The sequence below is a fragment of the Microcaecilia unicolor genome, chromosome 9, assembly GCF_901765095.1.
Source record: "Microcaecilia unicolor chromosome 9, aMicUni1.1, whole genome shotgun sequence".
NCBI lineage: Eukaryota > Metazoa > Chordata > Amphibia > Gymnophiona > Siphonopidae > Microcaecilia > Microcaecilia unicolor.
This window is the reverse complement of record NC_044039.1, coordinates 182,107,872-182,133,892: the sequence shown is the minus strand read 5'-3', so window position 1 is coordinate 182,133,892 and position 26,021 is coordinate 182,107,872.

The window sequence follows — 26,021 nt, the reverse complement described above, 5'->3', positions numbered from 1 at the left end:
ATGGTCGTTCCTAAATGTAGGCGCATTCCCCAGCCCTATGTGCTATTCTAGACACGATGCCTAACTTTAGGTGCAGTTTATAGAACAGCACTAAGTGCCGTTTTTTGGACACACCTATATTTTGGATGCCATTTATAGAATCTGGCCCTTAATGCATAGTTGCCAGCTGATTATAACAGCACACACTAATGCCTTTATTACGTGTTATTTACCACAAGGGTTATATTATGCAATGGGTCTTGCAGTTGATTACAGTCTACAACAGCATTAGCAAGCACTCTTAAGTGTTTTGTACTTTTTCTCCCATTGAATGTTGGTGTAACCATAGGGCTGGGAGTTGAAACTTCTTGCAGATAAACACTTTCCATGCTGGAAAACCCAGGATCTTAGCTGGACACAAGTGTTGGCTCTTTGGCTTCCTAAGTACTGGTACAGAACAAACACTGACACTCCACTAGTGATTTTACAACTAATTTACATGCCAAGGGCCTTCAGACTCAATCTGTAAGGGTTAAAAAAAAACCCAAGGAATAATTAAGAGCACTATAGCCATCAGGTCCCAGCGCTGTGTAAACAAATGAGCACATTATAAAAACATTGGACATACTTTCTTCTTTTTGTTTACCCCAACAGTTAATGCAGGGGTTTTGCTGTTACCGTGTACTAATTTTGGCAAATAACACACTGTAACTTTAAAATTTTTACTGCACATAAGTAAATTGGGTCCTGAATTGCTAAGACGTGAACGAAATATTGTGAACCAGTTGTGTAATAACAAATATAGTTAGTTGGAAACAGTTAGTTGGAAAGCTGCTCTTTCCTTTTAGTCAGTACTAACTGAAAGCCTGTTTTAGCTTTGTTTATTGAAGTCAAAGGCTCCCACATTGTATTCTCATCTGTAAGGATCCTTTGTGCATGGAGAGACAGTGAGGATAAGGAGCTTTCCAAACCCACGTGCTACATGTAGGAGAATGGGCAGACAAAGCTTTCTGTACACAGTTGGAAATAATTAGTGAAGCTGTTATTCTTTTCTGTACCACAGTAATTGCAGTGACCACTCTTACAATGACTGTTTTGTTAGTCACAAAAAAGTGGGACGCAGTTTCAACTGGGCAATGCAGTGCGAATTAAAATATGGTACCATTTGTCTGAGAAGAAAAATGTCCTTAGCAATTCTGTTTTGTAGGTGTTTTGAGTAGCCTCTGTTTAAAAGAAATTCATATCCTGCAAACTAGCTAGAATAGGAAACAAAACCTCGATTTTATCAACTGGCTCCACCCATGTCATATGCATATTTGGAAAACTACATTTCACCCAGTCAACACGACTTAAAAAGGGCTTGTCCCTAATTTCAATTTTCCAGTTCCAAAAATAAACAAAACAAGTTGTAAAATACATATGTGTCATAATATTTTCTTCACAAAATTCACGTTTTGAAGTCATAAAATAGGGAGGGGTAGGAGTTGCAATATTTTCCTAGCTAGCACAGGGTGTAGTAAGCTTTAAAAAGCCTGAACATGCCATTCTTAGCACACAAGCAGGAAAAGAAAACAGAACAAAACAAAACAACCCATGTCATCTCTGTGTCTGCCAAGAAAACTACACACACAGGAACTGAGCACAGTGACACACAAGGAAAAAAATATTTGAATTAGCACACATTTGAAGCCTGTGAGTCATGGCATCGATCTTGAAGGCTTTAACATCAGGTAATGTTAAGGCCTTTATGAGTGGAATTACTGCTTAGAAGTTTCATATTGATGTTAACTCAGACCTATGTGTTTTGCCAAGAAAAGCCATGTCAGATTTTGAATACCAAAGAGATCAACTAGGACTTGGTTTCCTGACTCCCATCCAATTGTATTCGAGCTGTGCATAACTGTTCCTCAAAAGGCGTGTAAAAAGAACCGAGGAGCTCACTGAATATAGTTCATATGAAACATTTTTTTAACCTGGAGGTGCTAAGGGGTCCTTTTACTAAGGAAAAATGGCTTGCGGTAGTGTAGGCGCACATTTTGGGCGTGTGCCAATCCATTTTTCAGCATGCTTGTAAAAAAGCTGGAAATAGAAAATGGACATGCGGCAAAATGAAAATTGCCACATGTCCATTTTGGGTCTGAGACCTTACCACCAGCCATTGACCTATCGGTAAAGACTCATACGGTAACTGGGCGGTAATGACCTATGCACCGCATAAAGATAGGACAGACTTTTATGTGATCCTATTTATGCAGTTAACCTGGCTGGTTAAGTTCTGAATATGGTACTTAACCAGGCAAGTGCTGACTCCACCCATGAAACACCCCCAAAATAGCCGGTTTTGTATTCGGCACTAACTCCCGGATTATATATAGTGAGCCTAGAGATCTGCACCGCAATTGATGTGAATTCTATAACAATGCGCATTATTTAACAAGCACAAGCTAATGAGCACTGATAACAAGCAATTATGAGCATTAATTGGCATAACATATACTGTACATGTGAAGACCCATTATAGATAGAACATAGAAACTGGAATTGCTACGTCCAAGTTGAGACACATTTTTGATAGTATATGAGAAAAAGCTCAGCTTAGGACTGGTAGAAGGTCAGAGTCAGGGCTTGTAAAGCTGGAAGGCCGGTTGTCATAGAATCCATTCTCTTCACATACATCTCATAGACAATAAATCAGTCCACACAGTTTAATATGCTCAAAACTGTGAAGGGTTTACTGAACTTGGATAGCCAAATAATAAGGGTAAGGTCTCCAACAGCTATTCACACAACTTGTATATTCCAGTCAAGATAATTAAAGTAAGAGGTAACATAATCCTCTATAGTCTTCTTCCTTATTATTCTTTCCTATATACAGTTCTCAAGATAGAGCTGGTCCCTTAAGGAATAGTCTTTCTTACTGTACCCTACTGGACCCTGTATAGAGGGGAAACTTCCTAGTCAATCTTTCTCTCTCTACTCCCTCCCCTATTATATGCCAGGGTCTCTGAGATTGTGACAATGTAGGTAAGTTGGTTTAAGGCTTGATCTTCTTTTCTCTTCCTCTTTGTAGAAATGGGGGGAGAAGGGAATGGTAAGGAAGGGAGCAAATTCCTCATTCTAACTTCCTCCTCTGATATGTTTCATGCAGACTAAAGTATAAGAATTTATCTACTGGGGGTGGTTCAAGTTACAGGGAGCGTCGTAGTCATCACATTTAATTTCTCACTGCTGCTCCTTGTGACCCTGGGCAAGTCACTTAACCCTCCATTGCCCCAGGTACAAAAACTTAGATTGTGAGCCCACTAAGGACAGAGAATGTACCTGTATGTAATATGTAAATCACTTTGGTTGTACCACTAAAAGGAGAAATATCAAGAAACTAATAAACAATTCAATCAATGTATAACCCACCAAAATTGCATCTATAAAAGATAACAATAATAAAATAAATCAAAATGTCCAACATGAAAATAACAAAAAAAAAAAAACCCTGATAAGTCTATTTTTAAATTAGATTATAATTGTCATCCAGTCCCCCGTCCCCCCCAATATGGTGCTTACACAATGTAGAGAAGAGTCTTCAATGAGTCTTCCAGAATATAAACCTGAGAAGCTACAGAGATTGAACAGAAAGAAAACCCATAAGAGGATATTACAGTACTCTAAGCAAATCACACTTTTATTTTCATCAGGGATCAAAAAAATGCAATCAGTTTAAACAGAAAGAAAAAAAATCTATGACAAGAAAATTGTTATTGACTAAACCTATCACGTTTTACTTAAGACTGCTCAGTACTGCCACAGTATTAATAGTGATCATTAATGCCATGAAACTTTCATGCAAACTCAGCCTCGGCACTCCAGACCCACTAGTATTTTACCTATGAAAGCGGAGGCAATCAATCTGTGCATCAAAGTTTCTTCTATTAAAGCAGTGAAGGAAGCATTACCCAGCAGAAGACAAAGGGGCCCTTTCACTAAAGGGATGCTGCACGGCAACCTGGAACTACCGCAGGCCAACGTTCCAGCCCCAGAGTTACCAGAAATATTTAAACACTATTTCAACAAGGGTTTACCTGGTGGTAATGGGGCAGTGCCTCAATGGGTGGCGGCAAGTGTGAATTTACCACATGGCCATTTCCTTTTTGTCCTTTTTTTAGCTGCTGTGGTAAAAGGGCAACAACGGCCACTGCTGCTATTGCAGGGCCCCTTTTCTCACAGCTTAGTAAACGGGCCCCATAGTACGCATGCAACGAACTGTGATAAATTTCACAAGATTTGCACTGGAGAGCTTTCGGGTGTATCATGCACGCTTTTCTTATAACATGTTTTGCAGCATGAGCTTAATTACTGTAAAACAAGTGGAAACTGAAAAAAAAAATACAATCCCATCTCCTCCCAAACTTCTTAACATGTTTTACTAAAACATAGAGCAGGGGTGCTCCATGTCAGTCCTTGAGGTCTGTAATTCAGTCGAGTTTCCAGGATTTCCCCAATGAATAAGCATCTCTCTAATCAACTAATTATGTCTCTCTTTATCTATTTCTCTTTAACTATGCATATATATCACCATATATTAATCTTCATTGCTATTTATTAGACACCATAGTATACTTTCAAACATTAAAATCCTACAAACCCCCCCTCAAGTCTCCTTAAACATCAATCATCTGAATTTAACGATACAAATTGTCCCACACTACATGTAGTCCACAATAGTTCTGTTATAATGCTACCCAACTGGTTGTTCCACCTGTTGTTCATTAGATGTATCCAAAGTGTATTATGCAATATCCATTTCGCCAAATTCAAAATGATGAAAAAATATTTAAAAATTTCAAATTGTTCCGCTGTAATCTTCTATGCATGACATTTATTTGCATGCAGTGCCTCCACTGTATGGAAAAAGATCTCATGCATAGAAGCTAAGGAGACGTTAGGATTCACAGAAACAGATCAGCGAACGCGCTGAAGAAGACTTCGGCTGGCGGAGGTTGGGGACCCCTACCAGCAAAGGTACCTGGCGGCAGAGGAGGGTTGGCAGCGGGAGCAGGGGTTCAAAAGTGGCGGGGGAGGGTCGGTGGCGGGGGGGGGGTCGAAAGTGGCAGGGGAGTAGATGGCAGGCTAAACTGTGCCCCCCACCTCAGGCTCTGGACTCCCCTCCCGCCGAGGTCTGGCTATGCACTGCATGCACATACAGCCTAACATGCCTTTGTAAAAGGGCCCCCCTGAAAGCATTACAACATCAGTGTACCAGAAAAGCAGTGGAATCACGGCCCTAAGAAGATTGTGGAAAACAGAGAGGTCATGATCACCTGAGACATCCCCATCTCCACTGATCAAAAGCTGGGTGCCAGAAACCAGATATAGTAGTTTAAAAAAAAAATACCAGAATGGCACTAATTATAGAGCTGTCAGTTCCAAGCAGATTACTTGGTGAATCACAAGGAGAGAGGGAATATTCTCAAGTACCAAGAAATGTAGTTTGAGACTAAGAAAATGTGCCAGGAAGATACAGAAATATTTCCCATCGTTTTGGGTGCCACTGGTTTGATCAAAAAGAACTTCCAAGTGCACCTGGATAAGTTTCCTATTCATTTTACATCTTATGAACTCCAGAAGGAAACTCTGGAGCAAGTAGTACAGTTTGAGCGTAGAGAAGGGCGACAAAGATGATACAGGGGATGGGAAGACTTCCCTATCAGGATAGGCTGAAGAGGCTGGGGCTCTTCAGCTTGGAGAAAAGGCGGCTGATGGGAGATATGATAGAGGTCTATAAGATAATAAGTGGAATGGAACGGGTAGATGTGGGGCGTCTGTTTACGCTTTCCAAAAGTACTAGGACAAGGGGGCATGCGATGAAGCTGAAGTGTGGTAAATTCAGGGCTTATTTGAGGGGGTACTTGGGGGTACTGAGTACCGGCACCTTTTCCACTGTCTGCTAAACTTGACCCATGGTTCTCGTATTTTAATGAAAGAGCTCAGGTTCTACATACAAATTCTGCCTTGTCATAGATTCTATGACTGGTTGCAGGGGTCCTGGCTATTGTAGGGTGGGTCCCTCAATGATCACTCCACCCCGGAAGGGTGGCCTGGCATTTGAGTACCGGCACCTTTTTTGCTAGACAAAATGCACTGGGTAAATTTAAAATGAATCGGAGGAAATTTTTATTCACTCAATGCGTAGTTAAACTCTGGAATTCGCTGCTGGAAAAGGTGGTTAAGGCGGTTAACTTAGCGGACTTCAAAAAAGGGTTGGACGGCTTCCTGGAGGAAAAAGCCATAGAATGTTATTGAATGGATGAGGGAATAATACAGTATTTCTAGGATGGGCGGGACAAATTGCTTGTTCTTTTGGCCGCTGTCAGTGACAGGGTGCTGGGTTCAATGGACCCTTGGTCTATCCCAGCATGGCGATGCTTATGTACTTATGTACATACCCTGGCTTAGGTGTGAGGTGCATTCCTGTCATGGTAAGTGCAAAACTACCCCACATGTAGAATTGCCCCTGAGAGAAACCAAGGGGCCCTTTTACTAAGCTATGTACAGTGGGGGAAATAAGTATTTGATCCCTTGCTGATTTTGTAAGTTTGCCCACTGACAAAGACATGAGCAGCCCATAATTGAAGGGTAGGTTATTGGTAACAGTGAGAGATAGCACATCACAAATTAAATCCGGAAAATCACATTGTGGAAAGTATATGAATTTATTTGCATTCTGCAGAGGGAAATAAGTATTTGATCCCCCACCAACCAGTAAGAGATCTGGCCCCTACAGACCAGGTAGATGCTCCAAATCAACTCGTTACCTGCATGACAGACAGCTGTCGGCAATGGTCACCTGTATGAAAGACACCTGTCCACAGACTCAGTGAATCAGTCAGACTCTAACCTCTACAAAATGGCCAAGAGCAAGGAGCTGTCTAAGGATGTCAGGGACAAGATCATACACCTGCACAAGGCTGGAATGGGCTACAAAACCATCAGTAAGACGCTGGGCGAGAAGGAGACAACTGTTGGTGCCATAGTAAGAAAATGGAAGAAGTACAAAATGACTGTCAATCGACAAAGATCTGGGGCTCCACGCAAAATCTCACCTCGTGGGGTATCCTTGATCATGAGGAAGGTTAGAAATCAGCCTACAACTACAAGGGGGGAACTTGTCAATGATCTCAAGGCAGCTGGGACCACTGTCACCACGAAAACCATTGGTAACACATTACGACATAACGGATTGCAATCCTGCAGTGCCCGCAAGGTCCCCCTGCTCCGGAAGGCACATGTGACGGCCCGTCTGAAGTTTGCCAGTGAACACCTGGATGATGCCGAGAGTGATTGGGAGAAGGTGCTGTGGTCAGATGAGACAAAAATTGAGCTCTTTGGCATGAACTCAACTCGCCATGTTTGGAGGAAGAGAAATGCTGCCTATGACCCAAAAAACACCGTCCCCACTGTCAAGCATGGAGGTGGAAATGTTATGTTTTGGGGGTGTTTCTCTGCTAAGGGCACAGGACTACTTCACCGCATCAATGGGAGAATGGATGGGGCCATGTACCGTACAATTCTGAGTGACAACCTCCTTCCCTCCGCCAGGGCCTTAAAAATGGGTCGTGGCTGGGTCTTCCAGCACGACAATGACCCAAAACATACAGCCAAGGCAACAAAGGAGTGGCTCAGGAAGAAGCACATTAGGGTCATGGAGTGGCCTAGCCAGTCACCAGACCTTAATCCCATTGAAAACTTATGGAGGGAGCTGAAGCTGCGAGTTGCCAAGCGACAGCCCAGAACTCTTAATGATTTAGAGATGATCTGCAAAGAGGAGTGGACCAAAATTCCTCCTGACATGTGTGCAAACCTCATCATCAACTACAGAAGACGTCTGACCGCTGTGCTTGCCAACAAGGGTTTTGCCACCAAGTATTAGGTCTTGTTTGCCAGAGGGATCAAATACTTATTTCCCTCTGCAGAATGCAAATAAATTCATATACTTTCCACAATGTGATTTTCCGGATTTAATTTGTGATGTGCTATCTCTCACTGTTACCAATAACCTACCCTTCAATTATGGGCTGCTCATGTCTTTGTCAGTGGGCAAACTTACAAAATCAGCAAGGGATCAAATACTTATTTCCCCCACTGTAGGTGCCTAAGCATTCCCAATGCGCGCTAATTAGTAACTACCGCCAGGCTACCATGTGGCATGAACAGTCATTTCATTTTTTACATGCGCCCACCACGCGCACCGGAAAATTTGCAGCACCTGGTGTTAACTGGGTGGTAATCGGCATTGTGTGCTCGCTGACGATTGCCGCCCGGTTAATGCGTGAGACCTTACCGCTAAGTCAACGGGTGGCAGTAAGGTCTCAGGCCTAAAATGGACGCGTGCCGATTTTCATTTCGCCGCATGTCCATTTTTGACCAAAACAAAAAGGCCTTTTTTTGCAGGTGCGCTGAAAAATGAACCTGCGTGCATCCAATACATGGGTCTACACCAGCGCAGGCCGCTTTTTGGCGCACCTTAGTAAAAGGATGCCTTATAGAATACTGTAGTTTACATGTGTTAATGTATACATCTAGGTGCAGCCAGTTCCATCAGTTACAGAGCTGCTGTGAGGGATTGCACCTAGATTTACACACATTTTGTTCCCCTTGCACTAGTAAAGGTACCTACTTTCCTTTGTATAATATATAGATGCCATAACCTTAGACACCAAGTTTACTCTAGTGGAGGCAGTTTTCAATGCGGGGGCGAAAACTAATCTCAACGCTTGCCAAGTACTTCTTTCAAGCTTTCACTTTTTTTTTGTATTACAAATCAACTCTTGTAAACATAACAGACCGACCAACATGGGCCATGTTTTGTGACTGCATCAGGGACGGTCGTCAAGCCATAACATTCTCAAACTTGTTGAGCATTACAATCTTTCCATAGACAGCAACATTTCAAACGGATTGGGAGCGATAAACACAATACAAATGACCCCTCCCTAGATACTAAAGGGACTTGATCAAAATTTGGGGATGCTGAGCTTCCACTGGCACCCACAGAGGTGGCTCCTATGGCCATTCCAAGCACTTACAGTATGTGCCCTGTTATACAATTACCCTTGATGTGACAATTTGATTTTAATTTGGATAATCCTCTGCTGAATTTCAGATAAAGGAATTTCAATCTAAGTATCTACTGATTTTAAAAAAAAATTTCTGTTTTTAGCCTGCAGGCAGCAGCTCTTTCTGTTTATTTTATGCAATTAGAGAAATAATCAGAAGAAGCCCATGGTGGAGAGAATCACAATAGGCAGAATGATTGCAATTATGTTCTAATAGTCTCAGTGTTCATGTGATGATATTTTTTGTAGCTGTTTTTGTTAGGTTGTTGTGTCATATACATAATTTAGGAAATGTATAGCCCAATGTAGTATAGATCATCTAGTTGAAACATTCAGTTTGGGGAGTTCAAAAGCCTCACTGAACATATACACATTCAAAAAAGAGTGACATCACTTGGGGCTTTGTACATCTAAACAGCAGCATTTAAATGTGTAAGTGGCAGAGTTAGCAGGCCAAGTCCAAGAGGAGGCATTCAATGAGGAGAGCTACAAAACTCAATTTTTTGTATTTCTGAGACTGCTTTTAAAAGAGAGAGATGAAAGCACAATTACCTTCTCAATCACACCGCCAAAGTCGAGGTCCAAACAAGCTTTTCAGCATTGCAAACATGCATACTTTTCAGACTTGCTCAAGCCACATCCAGGACATGCCCCCTTTAAAACTATGCACGCCATATGTATGCATATAAGTTCATAAGTATTGCAACACTGGGACAGACCAAAGGTCCATCAAGTCCAGCATCCTGTTTCCAACAGTGGCCAATCCAGGTCACAAATACCTGGCAAGATCCCCAAAAAAGTACAAAACATTTTATGCTGCTTATGCCAGAAATAAGCAGTGGATTTTCCCCAAGTCCATTTTAATAATGGTCTATAGACTTTTCCTTTAGGAAGCCGTCCAAACCTTTTTAAAACACCGCTAAGCTAACCGCTTTTACCACATTCTCTGGCAACAAATTTGAGAGTTTAATTACATGTTGAGTGAAGAAAACTTTTCTCCGATTCGTTTTAAATTTACTACTTTGTAGCTTCATTGAATGCCCCCTAGTCCTAGTATTTTTGGAAAGAGTAAACAGACACTTCATGTCTGCCCTTTCCACTCCACTCATTATTTTATAGACCTCTATCATATCCTTCCTCAGCAGCATACATGTAAGTAGCAGGTTTCTTACAACTGCTACTTACATGTATGAGGCCATTTAAACATGTAAACCTATTATTTACACGTACAAATGCCACATAAGCCTTCTACAATCTCCTCCTCCCACAATACTTTTGATTTGTGTGGATGCTAGTGGCATGCTAAAAAAATAAAATGTATTTTTTGACAAAGGGGGTGTGTCTGGGGGTGGAGAGTGGGTGTGTCTGTGCTAATCAGTGCAGCTACATTACCGTGTGCTAATTGATTAGCACAGGATTAGCACGTGAGCCCTTAGTGCCTACAAAATATGTGGCAGCAAGAGCTCACGCATTCAGTTTTGTTAATGGCCGCACACTAATGGCAACAATAGCGCATGAAGGTCCGGGAAAACAAATAGGCAATTGATCTACAAGATCCAGCATGGAAAAAAGAAGCAGTAGATCTCAAAAAAAATTCCAATATGTGCAAAATGTACAATTTATTCTTCTGCTTCTAAGGAGCAAGTAGTTTAACTACCCTTCCGGAATTCACTAAAAACCCATCTGTTCAAACAAGCCTACCCAAATGACCAAGACTGATCCTATGAAGCCATCTACCCATCACATTTCCAGGAGACAATGACCTAGTCTACTTCTCCCACCTAATTTCTCTATGCTTATCCCATGTCCCATCCCCCTTTCACCTCTTCTACCCCTCCTCCAATGTTCACCTACCCTTGTTCATACCTTTTCTACTCCCTTCACTCTTGCCCATTCTCTACCTACTTATTTCTTTTATTTTTCTGATATACTTAACTTATATTTTGCTTCTTCATCAATACTCTGTAATCCCTGTTACTATGTAAGCCGCATTGAACCTGCTCTGAGTGGGAAAGCACAGGATACAAATGTAATAATAAATAAATAAATAAATAAAACCAGTAAGTGAAGGGTTCTTTCAGGACCACTTGGTTCTGTTTCAAACCCCTGATGCAGCCCTTTGAGGGTGAAACACAGCTGTGTCGGGCTTTTAATTATTTATGTATTTATTATTTTAGTGGTGAATAAATTGAACATTTTGTACATTTTACACATCTTGGAGGGTTTTTTTTAGATCCACTGTTTTTTCTTTTCAATATTAGCACATGGCCATTAAATCAGAAAATGGAAAATCATCCATTTTCCGACCACAACAAGAAGTAGCCTTAGCGCATGGAAAAAACCTGCATAAGGGTGTGCTAAGGCCACTTTTTGCAGCAGCTTCTTAAAAGAATCCCTAAGTTATTTGTCCATATCACCATTCCTTAGAAGCACCTCCCATGTTACATGCATTCAGGGAGGTATTGATATTCTGTGAAACATAAGTGCAATGTGTAGAGTATACGTTAGCTCTTATTTCCCAGGCAGATGTTTTCTAGAGATAATAAAGCACAAGATCAGGTTGGTGAAACAGAGTGGATGGAATCTGAATAGGTTTAATAGACTTACTGCTATGGAACGGCTTAATAAGCAGGCACATACACATAAGTTAAAGGAAAGATAATTCTCTTGAATTCAATGCTTCAAAAATGCCTTGAACCTGTTTAAAATTAAGAAATAGCTAGCCTGGAGCAGATCTATTTTACAGTGCGAATTACTGATTATTTTAACAGTTTGCAGACCAAGGACATTCTGTCTTAAATAAATAATTTACCCATGCTGAGTTGAAGAAAGAGAGACACTTAAATATCCTTTATTTGTTTTGCTTCCAGTGTTAAAAGTAATTAAGAAAGTACATGAAACAATTTGCTAGAAATAGGAGAAAGGCAGAGGAGAGGGGCAAGTGAAGGGGACAGTCTTTAATTCTTTGTGCAGAAATTCACTAAAAATACATTGTTTTGTTTACGTGGTGGGGCATTTTCGCTATGACATCTAAATCCAACTTTGGACCTTTTTGCTGAAAATGTCCAAAAATCAAGTGGTCATTTTCAAACCTTGTTTTCAAAATGGCCGTTTCCTAGACTTTTTGTGCTCAGTGCATTTTTCTTTTGTGACCATTTTCGGAAAAAAAGAATCCAAGGGAAAAAAAGCACAAAAACAAGACATTGGGACATCCGGGGGGGGGGGGGGGGGGGGGGGGACAGCATTCTTAGTATACTGGTACCACAGACTTCCCAGCAGAGCAGTCAGGCACCCTAGGGTGTACTGCAGTGGACTTCATATAATCTCGGATTACTGTTGAGTACATATGGTAACAACTGGCTCGCAAAATTGCTCTAAAGTTAACAACCGGCTCTGCAGAACCGGTGCTGTCGGCTCTAGCACACCACTGGGAACGCACAGTTATAGAGAAACATTTGTCCACTGGGTTTTACATGAATTCAGATCCTTGCACAGATAAGTGTTGATTTTGACCAGGGCTTTACATGAGGGATTACAGAAGTCATTCTCCTTAATTTCCTGTGGTTTATTTCCACCTCTAAAATGAAACCACAATTTAAATTGCAACCTCACTGTTTACTTGGCAGCATATACACTTGTAGGTCTGCAAACTGGGGCAGCTATACTAAGAGGTGCTGACACTCCACACAGGAACTGCTATTCATTTTATCCACATGCACATTTCTAAAATGGCTATCCTGCTATACCTGCCAGTAAATGCACAAGAGCCTTTTCTAAAACACCACCAGAATTGAGCACTTCCTGACCTGGATGTCCCAATTCTGATCTCTGTATTCTACATAAAATGGTCTTCACATGTATAGTCAGTGGCAATCAGTGAATTACATGTACATTCAGTGCATATAGGGCCCCTTTACAAAGCGGCGGTAAACCCAATGCAGGCTTACCGCTTGCTAAAAGAGAAGTACCTCCGGGCTATCGCAGCAGCCCAGCGGTAGTTCCCACCCCCAGCGCGCATCATATCTGGTGCTAACTGGGCAGCGTGTGGCACTGCCCGGTTGCTGCCAGGTTAGCACAGGAGCCCTTACTGCCACCTCAATGGGTGGCGGTAAGTGCCCCCCCAAAAAATGGCCACAAGGCAAGTGCTTAACTTGCCGCACAGCTATTTCCTGAAAAAAAGGAAGATCTGCCTTTAACCCGCTACGATAAAAGGGGACCTCAGTGCATGTAAAAAACACACGCTGACGCCGCCCCCCTTTTTTTTGCAGATTCATAAAAGGGGCCCATAATAATTGTAAACCGCTTTGATTGTACCACAGAAAGGCAGTATATCCAATACCATTACTCTAACCTCCCCTTTATATGTAGCAACACTGAATATGTGTATTTATTCTTTAAAAAAGTATTCTGACCACCGCAACACAATATTGACTCACATATATTGAGGAGGAGAAGTAACTTGATGGCTAGCACAGACAGCCATGAACCTGGGCAGCCAGGATTCAAATCCCACTGATTCCCCATTTAACCCTCTGTTGCCTCAGGTAGAAACAGATTGTGAGAATTCCAGGAACAGGAAAATACCTACTGTACTTGAATGTAACTCACCTTGAGCCAGTATTGGAAAGGCATGAGCTAAGTCTAATTCCTTTCCCCCTTCCTGTGGGGCGGTGTCCAAATAACTGTAGATCAATAAGTTATCCAGCTGAATGTGTACAATTATCCTGAAGTTTCCCTTACTTTCTCTTCTGTCTCTTTCTTCTATTTAGACTGTAATCCCTGGGCTTGTTATCAGTCCCTAGCCTCATTATCTTCCATTGTGCTACTTTCATTCTATTAAAACCTTTCTCCTATTCTATTCTGTGAAGAGACTCTACTTGTTGAGGTAGTTTGTAGCTTCTGTATCAAGGGTACTTTGTATTCTACTTTGAACTGATTACTACAGGCTTTCTCCCCCCAGGGATAATGTTCCAAAGCTTTCTTTGTATTTAAACTGAAGTATTCATCAAATTTATGACTTTCAGCGCATGAAAGAGGAATAAATGAACAGACACTATGATCAATGCATCACAATATTATGAGGCTGATGTTCTAACCTGAGAAACTTTCACGTATTATTCATAAAATATCATGTACTAGTTTTCTACAGGGACTTGTATGCAAATAAACTTAATAGAAATATAGCATGCATATTTTTGCTATGGAAGATTACTGCAAGCAAAGGGACCTTTTTACTAAGCTACAGTAAGCATTAATGCGTGCTTACCACAGGTTAAAAAGCACTACCATGGGGCATGCCCAGACGAACTACAATAGTTTTTGCATATGTGCACACTACCCACATGCTAAAAAATAGGTTTTATTTTTTTAGTCCTGGGGTGGGTCTGGGGAGAGAGAGTATGCACTAATTGGTTAATGCACACTAATCAATTAGCGTGTGGTTGGCACGTGAGCCCTTACTGCTTATAAAATAGGTGTAGTTAAGGGCTCACATGCTAATGGCCATGCACTAATGGGAAAATTAGCATATTTATTGATTAAGATTTATTTACCACCTTTTTGAAAGAATTCACTCAAGGCGGTGTACAGTAAGAATAAATCAAACATGAGCAATAGACAGTTACAGCAGTAAAAATATTCAAATAACAATACATAGTATGGCATTATATACTACTTACAGTGTCAACACAATATGTAATAAAAACATTTTACTAGACAGTGTAGGGTATATGCAAAGATGGAACATATGGATAGGTAAGAGAGTAAGAGGAGTTAGAAAGTGAGGCGACTAATTTAAAGAAAGTTGCACATGAGGTCAGAGAGATGATAAAATGTTATCTCAGCTAGGGTAGAAGTGGATAAACATGTCCTGCTACAGTATGTGCAGCCAATGTCACTCCTTGTGTATGTGTATGAAACTAACAAGTTAGTTACTTCTTCCATTGAAGGCCTGGCTGAAGAGCCAAGCTTTCACCTGCTTCCTGAAGTACAGATACTCTTGTGTTAAGCGAAGCCTTTCAGGGAGTGTATTCCAGAATGTGAGGGCTACACCGGAAAAGGCTCACTTGTGGGTATCACATCGTGTAATGTCTTTTGGAGAAGGTGTGGTTAGGGATACCCCTTGGGAGGACCTTACTGTCCTTGGAGGTGTGTAGAGAGTCATCCTGTTCTTCAAGTACTCGGGCCATTTCCTTTAAGGGCCTTGAAGATCAGACATAGTCATTATTGGCAAAAAAGAGCTCCAAACTCAAAAAGTTTATAGAGTAAATGTGATCCCAAAATGATCTACTCTTCATCATCGGCTAAAAAGAATCTTCCAATTCTATTTAAATATATATTCAGTCCTTAGAGAATATCATAAAGTACAAACATTTGTAATTTGCATTGAACTTATATCAGTCTTTTCTTGTTGCGTACTTATCTTAACTGAAAATCAGCAACTGCAGAACACTACCAGTGACTTCTTGAGGCAGTCTCCTTATTCCCGGGACCAACGTTGGCCAGTGTTTCGCTTAGCTTCTTCAGGGTCCGAACAACCGGGAGACTGCGGCAGCATAAAAATTCATATAAAAGATATTTGTGGATCACTTTTTTGTTATTGTTTCTTATGAGAAGTTGCACTTCCACACCTATTTCATGTTATAGAGGATTCTGACAACCAACAAAGCCAGGCTGAAATCCTGCTAGTCCTCTGTGTAATCTTGGGCAAGTCACTTAGCTCTCCATTGCCTCAGGTACAATGTTAGGGACTCTTACCACACTGCACTAGTGATTTCTGGCGCAGCAATGCCAACAAAGCCCATTCACTGTGAATGGGTTTTGTTGGCATTGCCGTGCGGGAATCGCTAGTGCAGTTTGATAACAGAGGACCTTAGATTGTGAGCACTCTGGGGACAGAGAACTATATAGTGTACCTGAATGTTTAACTCACCTTGAGCTACTAATGAAAAGATATGAATTAAATCCACCAATATTGTTCAACATCTTCCTTGCACCACTTCTCACTCTCATTCAGTCAAATAATTGTCTTTCTTTCTGTTATGCAGATAACATACAGATCAGCTAAAGCAGCTAAATGGATGTCTCCAAAAAGTCTCAGTTTGGTTACGGGAACATTGTCATTTCTGAATACCAAGAAATGCGAAACAATTCATTTCCCAAGTCCTTACATAGTGGTCTGGTCCCATCTTGTCCCATTATTGATCATCACCTTCTTGATTTCAAAGACTTGGTGAGAATCTTGGAGGTGATCTTTGATAGTCATATTACCTTCAAAGATCAAATTAATTCAGTTTTGAGAATTTCATTTTTTGCTCTACACCATATTCGGGCTATTCTCTTTTTTCCTTCTCCTCTATTTGCACTCTTCTCCTCTCCTTGGTTATTACATGCCTAGACTACTGCAATTCCCTCTACAACACTGGCCTACCTTTGTCTTCTTTGAAACGCTTGCAGTTGGTCCAGTCTACTGCTGTTCACCTTCTCTATATGTCCACAATATTTGATCATGTTACTCCTTTATTTCATGCTGAACATCGGCTGCTTCTTATTTCTTGCATTCAATTTAAATTACTTACTCTTGTTTTTAAACCTCAGTTACCTAATGCACTGGATTATTTGTCCTGTCTTCTAATTCCATATGCACACTCTCACTCTCTTCGCTCTATAGGTGCTGGCTTACTTCAGATTCTGCCACCATCTAAAATTCGACTTGAAATTACTTGCGCCACTGCTGTAAGTTATGTAGGTCTTAAACTTTGGAACTCTCTCTCTCTGTTTACATTAGATCTGAATCTTCTTTTGTCAAATTTAAAGCTGCCATCAAAACCTATCTTTTTTCTTTGGCATATCCTTCTTCATCATAATTGTTTGTGTGCTAATATGATGTGTGTGTTTTCCCTCCCCTGGCTCAGCATGACTATATTTTAGTGTTGTAAACCTCTTAGAATGGGCAATATAGCAAATGTCTGTAAATAAATAAAAATAAATACATTTAAAATTCTACCTCTGACTTTCAAGGCCCTTTGAGGAAATGGGCCAGAGTATTTGAAAAACAGACTTTCCCTATATGCACCTTCAAATTCTCTAAAGTCTTCACAAGATTCCCTCATCTGTCATATCCTCAACCTCTCTCTCTCTCCACTGCAACTGTCCTTGACTCCTTCAAGCATGCTGTAGTCACACCACTCCTCAAAAAACCATCACTAGACCCTACCTGCCCTTCCAACTACCGCCCCATCTCCCTCCTACCCTTCCTCTCCAAGATACTTGAATGCACCGTTCACAGCCGCTGCCTTGATTTTCTCTCCTCTCATGCCATCCTCGATCCGCTTCAATCCGGTTTTCGCCTTCTACACTCGACAGAAATGGCACTCACTAAAGTCTGTAATGACCTGTTCCTTGCTAAATCCAAAGGTCAGTACTCCATCCTCATCCTCCTCGACCTATCCGCCACTTTTGACACTGTCAACCATAATTTACTTCTTGCTACACTATCCTCATTTGGGTTCCAGGGCTCTGTCCTCTCCTGGTTCTCCTCTTATCTCTCCCACCATACCTTCAGAGTACATTCTCATGGATCTTCCTCCACCCCCATCCCGCTCTCTGTTGGAGTTCCTCAGGGATCTGTCCTTCGACCCCTTCTTTTTTCAATCTACACCTCTTCCCTGGGCTCGCTGATCTCATCTCATGGTTTCCAATATCATCTTTATGCTGACGACACCCAGCTTTATCTCTCCACACCAGACATCACTGCGGAAACCCAGGCCAAAGTATTGGCCTGCTTATCCGACATTGCTGCCTGGATGTCCAACCGCCACCTGAAACTGAACATGGCCTTATTGTCTTTCCACCCAAACCCCTTCTCCTCTCCCTCCACTCTCTATCTCAGTCTATGGCACCCTCATCCTCCCCGTCTCATCTGCATGCAACCTCGGAGTCATCTTCGACTCCTCCCTCTCCTTCTCTGCCCATATCCAGCAGACAGCCAAGACCTGTCGCTTCTTTCTCTATAACATCAGCAAAATTCGCCCTTTCCTCTCTGAGCACACCACCCGAACTCTCATCCACTCTCTCATTACCTCTCGCCTTGACTACTGCAACCTACTCCTCACTGGCCTCCCACTTAACCATCTATCCCCCCTTCAATCTGTTCAGAACTCTGCTGCGCATCTTATCTTCCGCCTAGACCGATATGCTCATATCACCCCTCTCCTTAAGTCACTTCACTGGCTTCCGATCAGGTACCGCATACAGTTCAAGCTTCTCCTACTGACCTACAAATGCACTCAATCTGCAGCCCCTCAGTACCTCTCTACCCTCATCCTACCCGTAACCTCCGCTCACAGGACAAATCCCTCCTCTCAGTACCCTTCTCCACCACCGCCAACTCCAGACTCCGCCCTTTCTGCCTCGCCTCACCCTATGCGTGGAATAAACTCCCTGAGCCCATACGCCAAGCCCCCTCCATACCCATCTTCAAATCCTTGCTCAAAGCCCACCGCTTCAATGTTGCTTTCGGCACCTAACCATTGTACCTCTATCCAGGAAATCTAGACTGCCTCAATCTTGATCGACTGCACTTTTTGTCATTTAGATTGTAAGCTCCTTTGAGCAGGGACTGTCCTTCTTTTTTAATTATACAGTGCTGTGGAGGAGTGGCCTAGTGGTTAGGGTGGTGGACTTTGGTCCTGAGGAACTGAGTTCAATTCCCACTTCAGGCACAGGCAGCTCCTTGTGACTCTGGGCAAGTCACTTAACCCTCCATTGCCCCATGTAAGCCACATTGAGCCTGCCATGAGTGGGAAAGCGCGGGGTACAAATGTAACAAAAAAAAACCCTGGTAGCGCTTTAGAAATGTTAAGTAGTAGTAGTAGAATTACAAACTTTTTCCTCATGTAGTCTGACATCCACCTGCAAGGAGCAGCCCCATTTTCTAGAACCCACTCCCAGACGGGCTTTATCTGACATAACTACCTTTGCTTCAAGAAGCAGGTGAAAACCTGACTCTTCTCCCAAACCTTTAACAGACACAGCAACTGACTAACCAATCATACTCATCTTGATGTTAGTTGTAAACTACCTTGTTTTGTCTCTAAGAAAGGCAATATATCATATAGCAATAAATAAAAATATAAACAAAAACTGCAGCAGGACCAGCCAACCACACTGTAACTGAGATCAATTGCACTTACCTTATCCAACTTACACATACAAATTTCTTCAAATTAATCATCTATTTTTATCTAGGTCAACTCTTTTGTTATATTCTATCTTGTCTGCTTATATGTTGTTCTGCCTCCATGTTACAGATTAGGGGATATTCAGACAAGTGTATACATCACATCACATCACCCCTCTCCTCAAGTCACTTCACTGGCTCCCGATCAGATACCGTATACAGTTCAAGCTTCTCCTACTAACCTACAAATGCACTCAATCTGCAGCCCCTCACTACCTCTCTACCCTCATCTCCCCGTACGTTTCTACCCGTAACCTCCGCTCACAGGACAAATCCCTCCTATCAGTACCCTTCTCCACCACCGCCAACTCCAGACTCTGCCCCTTCTGCCTCGCCTCACCCTATGCTTGGAATAAACTTCCCGAGCCCATACGCCATGCGCCTTCCCTGCCCATCTTCAAATCCTTACTCAAAGCCCACCTCTTCACTGTAGCTTTCGGCACATAACCACTTACCTCTATCCAGGAAACCTACACTGCCCCATTTCATTGACTACATACTTCTCCTTTAGACTGTAAGCTCTTTTCAGCAGGGACTGTCCTTCCTCGTTTAAAATTGAACAGCGCTGCATAACCCTGGTAGCGCTTTAGAAATGTTAAGTAGTAGTAGTATACAACAAGCATACAAGAGAGCATGGTATGCTCAATGTCCTCTGTTGTTATTAGAGAAATCAAAAGAAAAAATGGAGCACATGGTATGTGTCTTGAGTTTTTCCACACTGGCTCCAGAAATAGCAAAGTTGATACACAAGCATTGGCAAGTCCTAACATTTCATCTAGAATTCCATCAACACCTGTGTATAGCGTATACTCGGGGCCGTAACCTTAAAGACAAGTTGGTGCATACTGCCTTCACCCAGAATAATCAGCAGGCCATCCAGGGACGCCATGAACCGTGCGGCGAATGTCAGTTTTGCCCTCAAACGAGAATATCACAACAATGGACACTTACGGGCACCCAACAAACCTTTACTTTGGAACATTTAACTACATGGCAATCATCTTTTGTAGTCTATACAATTTTTTGCCCTTGTTCATTGTATTATGTGGGCCATACGATAAGAAAAATGAGGACACGGCTGGTGGAACATAAAAGCCGGCTTACGACAAAGTATCTTGCAACACCATTAGTCACCCACTGTTTACAACATAATCATGTGTTTTCCAATTTGCAATGGTTGATCATTGATCACGTACCGGTCTCTGCAGCAGGAGAAGATCGAGTTGCAGTGTTAACTCACCGAGAACAATGGTAGATATATAAGTTACAGACCATCAGTCCTCGAGGATTGAACGAAAATATTGAGTGGAACTCTATGATTTGATGTTATATCACATCATATTATGTGATTCTATGAATGCTCGTTTATTATGAGTATTTTTTCCCACTGTTCTGTGCTGTCATTTTAAGGAGTATCTACACAACAGGTTGTTTCAATTAACGAAGTATGTTTTGATTTGCAGTGATGTCATCAGAGTGACTGCCGGTGTTAGTCACATGGAGGGCGCCTGTATAAAAAGCTGTGACAGTGCATCCAGTGATAATGGCAACTATGGTGTAGTCAAGGCAAAAAAGGAGGTAAAAAATCCTCACGACACCGTGAAGATGAAACAAACAAAAAAAAAAAAAGTGAGGAGAATGGATGAGGATACCAACTGTTTTATATTTATTCACTTAAAAAATTATATGTACATAACAGCGACCCGACACGGCCGTGTTTCGGCACAATGGCCTGCTTCAGGGGTCTTTATAACCTTGGATGATGTAGTTTAAGATATATGTTCCAAGGGAAATAACGGGAAACAGGTCACTCTGGTCTCCTCTCTTCAAAATAATATATATGAGATATATATATTTTTTTAAAAAACGAGCGTCTAAGTACAATCTTTTCCAAAAAAGAAAAAGCAACTCCCAAGCCACACATAACATAAGCTCATATAATTTTTTAAGTGAATAAATATAAAACAGTTGGTATCCTCATCCATTCTCCTCACTTTTTTGTTTCATCTTAACTATGGTGTAGTCACCAGTATGTGGCTTGTAAGGAAGCGTTGGATGGCTTTAACCCAAGTCCCTGAGGAAATCTTTGAAACCTGCGAAGTCAGGCGTCTCCAGGGGAAGCCGTTTGCGCAGTCACGGTGTGTGACTGGGAAGCATACAGCAAGCAAGCTGGACAAGCGAGCTGAACATTTTTAACAAAAAAATCTTCAAAAAAAACGTTTAAAGATAAGTTCACGTTTTTTTCTAATATTGTGCACTATATTATTTGATAGCACTTTTTGATTCAGGCAATAGCACTTTCACTTATGGATAAGAGTAGCCCTATGAAAGATGTGCTATGCCACCTGGCAAAACTAATGATATTGCCTTAAAATGGGTGGAGATTTCTGAGGGTATTCTTAAAAATATTGAGATATATATAAATAACATAAGTGTTGTCGCATAAGTAAAATTGTTTCACTGCATATTGCTGTTAGCCTGATTCATTGTTGTTTACACAGCAGCGTACTTCTTTGGTTTTCAGCAGTATACTATATATTTATTGCCAAGGATTGTGGGGTTTGTTTTTGCACATATTCCTATGGGCATCTGTAGTGTTTAGCACGCACTAATGATTAGCACGTGCTAAAAATGCTACCACGCCTTTGTAAAAGACCACTTATGCTCATTGTTACAGAATACATCTGCTCTGTGCCCAATTTAGGCATTGGGATTTACACCAAGTAAAACGTGGCATAAATGGCCGTGACTAAATTTGGTTGCATGGAGAGGCGCTCGGCATATTCTATGTGGAAATTTAAGCCTATTCTATAAAAGTAGGCGTACTTTAGACAATATGCCTATGCCTATGCGTATTGTTTTTCTGCACAGAATTTTCAGGTGCCATATATAGAATCTAGCCCATAGTGCAGGAGCACTCATGATTTCTGCTACAACATTTCCCCCTTCAGATCCTCCTGCAAAGAGCCCGTCAAATGCCATAAAGTAAGCATGCACTTTACATAGTAACATAGTAGATGATGGCAGAAAAAGACCTGCACGGTCCATCCAGTCTGCCCAACAAGACAACTCATAAGTGCTACTTTTTGTGTATACCCTACTTTGATTTGTACCTGTGCTCTTCAGGGCACAGACCGTATAAGTCTGCCCAGCACTATCCCCGCCTCCCAACCACCAGCCCAACCTCCCACCACCAGCTCTGGCACAGACCGTATAAGTCTGCCCAGCACTATCCCTGCCTCCCACCACCGGCTCTGGCACAGACCGTATAAGTCTGCCCAGCACTATCCCTGGCTCCCAACCACGAGTCCCGCCTCCCACCACCGGCTCTGGCACAGACCGTATAAGTCTGCACAGCACTATCCCTGGCTCCCAACCACCAGTCCCGCCTCCCACCACCGGCTCTGGCACAGACCGTATAAGTCTGCCCAGCATTATCCCCGCCTCCCAACCACCAGCCCCGCCTCCCGATCTCGACTATGTAAAGTACTTTACTATGTAAAGTACAGGGTCGATCTTAGGCAGGGGCTACAGGTGCGGTCGCACAGGGCCCCGTGCCTCCAGTGGCCCTGCAGTGCTTCCTCTTGCTCTCCGCCATTGCTGCGATCTGACTCATTGCCTCCCCTCCCCCGAGCAGCAGAGTGCCCTCCTGGAACATACCCGATGCCGCCCTGGTAGTCTAGCGGAGTCTTCGGAGCAGGAAAGATTCACAGTCTTTCCTGTCCACTGCCGGCGCTAACCCCCTTGTTGCCGCATTGGTCTTTAAATATGGCTGCCCAGACTTCCAGCGTCAGCCTCACGAGACTTTGAGGCTAGGTGGGGGCCCCGTCGAACTGATTGGCACAGGGCCCTGCAATTGCTAAGACCGGCCCTGGTAAAGTATGTACATACACACCCCCCTTACAAACTTGCCCTCTAAATGTTTGAATGCAGTCTTTATTGCCTAGCCCTCTGGATGTCATAACCTGCTAGATGAAGTGAGATCTATAATTTATTTATCAGGCGCTACGCCAATAATGTAATAGTATGACTTAAGAGGACACTACACTGAAAATAAGCTTGCTTAGTTTTTTTGAAAGGTTCATCACTTATGCAGCTGGATGAAATTCACACCCTGTAGGGAAACTCACCAGGACATTCTTCTGTTTGGGTTCATGTTGACTTGTTGGCTATGGCAATGGCTCATTTAATAAGACTAATTAAAAATGAAGAAAAGCTAGAGGACCTTGAAAAGAAGCTTGTTAGTCTAGGATTTTGCTGTCTTCTTCTTTCTAACTTTCATTTCCTTTTTTAAAAATTATTTTTTATTTATAGCATTTCAATATACAAACAAGCAATAATAATAATAATAATAATAATAATACATTTGTACAACAAAGCATACAGTAAATTGGAAACTAACTTCCAGTTATAAGGAAAAAGAAAAGACTAAAAGAGAACAAAGAGTTAATGTCTATAAAACAAAGGATTTCAATAACACAATCAAGAGGAAGTAAGGAAAAAAGAAAAAGCAAAATGGCCAGAATGAAAAAAAAACTGATACGTAAGATTATGAAGCTTTCAATTTAATCATCTCCAATTTAACTGCTGGACCTGTACCAAACAGTTCCCTGGTAGCCAAGAAGATTGTAAAGCGAGATGGTTCTCAAAAAATATATGGAATGCATATTCAAAAACACTTAACCTGCCAGAAATGGCCACTGACCAGTTATATCACTTGCCCAGGACTATCTGCTCATTTTTAGTGGCATTTAACCAGTTATCGCTGCTGAAAATTAGCAGTTCGTGCCTAAATGAAAACCGGCTATTTGGGGGGCATTCTTTGACTTGCTTACTCAGGGTACTACCCTTGACTTGGCGTTCTCCCACAATTCCTCTCTTCTCTCTCTCTTTTTAATTTTTCCCATACTTTGGTTCCATGGTCAGACCATGTTTTCCTTTTTTTTTTTTTTTTCAAATTCCATATTCTTTGCCTTCTAAATCTCTTACCACTACTTTTTTCCCTACTAGAAGGATAGGTGATATAGAAATCGCTAATATCGATGCTGGTGTTCCTCATCTTGCACTACTTTCTCCATCTTTATCCCTTTCAGAGCAGATTGAAGCATTTCAAAATTCTCTTGTCAATATTCTCAATAGTACAGCCCTACCAGTAAACTCCTTCCCTTCAAACACTGAATTTCTATCCACAAGGACACTACACTGTTATCTGTTTCATGTAGAATATTTATTTTGTTTGGTTCAATTCCCTCTTTAACATATAGAGCAACCCCCCCCCCCCCCCCCCCCTCAATTTGATCCGCTCTATCATTGCGATATAATTTGTATCCAGATATGAACACTAATAAAAACAAGGGGCCTGATATTCAGCCCGAGGCAATAAGTGACTGGTAAGCCACTTTCAGCCGTAGGTTGAACGAACCCCAGATGTTCAATGTCAGGGCATGAGCGACTCCCAGCATTGAATATCTGGGTGTATCCAGTGACCCTGACATTAACCATGCATTGGCTGATATTTAGACAAAAATGGGCAAATATTTGGAGATAACCATTATGACTTGTTGTTTCTTGTTGCAGTGAAGATTTGCATGCCAGCTGGGGGTATTATCTATTCTATCAGAGAGGTCCACTGTGATCCACACAGCACACATTGTTTTGCTTTCTGAAGAGCCAAGACCTTGCTGAACTTTCAAATCATGCATTAAAACTCACATCTAAAGCGTGTTTTATTTATGAGTCAACATTATGCAGGCTTTATTGGGTGAAATCACCTCCAGAAAATGTAGCTTATTAAAATCATGGATCAAGTAGTTCAAAAGTAGAAAGAATGCTGACTGGAAAGTTAGACCTGCAGCAAGAAGATGCTTTTTGTGTGATACAGCTAAAAAAAAAAAGAAAAAAAAAAGACTAATATCTGGCAAGTCATCTTTTATTAAACGTATCACTCGTGTCTTCACTGCCAGCAGTGGACACATTTTGAAAGAAAAACAACGTCTAGCAAAATTGTGCAACAAGGTTCTCCTTTGATATCCCATTTCAATGTATTAATGGAGGGTTTGGGGGGTTCTTTTTGGCTATGTGAGAATCATAAGGCACATCTGCATTTCATTATATTTTAATATGTTCCCTAAGAAAACCAAGGGGTCCTTTTACTAAGCCTTGGGAAAAAGTGGCCTGTGGTAGTGTGGGCACGTGTTTTTTTGCACGTGCCGGGCCAGTTTTTATCATGTCTGGGAAAAAGGGCTTTTTTTTCAATAGGCCGGGAAAAGAGCCTGCAGTAAAATTGAAATCAGCACGCGCCTATTTACAGCCTGTGCCCTTAAAGCCACCTATTGATCTAGCAGTAAAGGCTCACGTGCTACATGTGCGGTGACCGGTCGGTGTGTGGCAACTGCCGATTAATGCCAGAAACGCCGTGCACAGTATAAAATAAAAAAAAATAATTTTTCCCGGTGGTATGTGCATGCTAGCCTGGCAGTAGTCTCGTTTTAGAACACACTGCACACAGATATATAAGCACACAACTATGGAATGCACTACCAAAAGCAGTGAAAACAATCTATGACCATCTAAACTTCAGGAAATCACTAAAAACCAACCTTTTCAAAAAGGCATACCCTACTGACCCAACATAAATGCCTGCATTCTGCAACACAGTAAAACCAACGATCGTACTGGACATTATATAATCT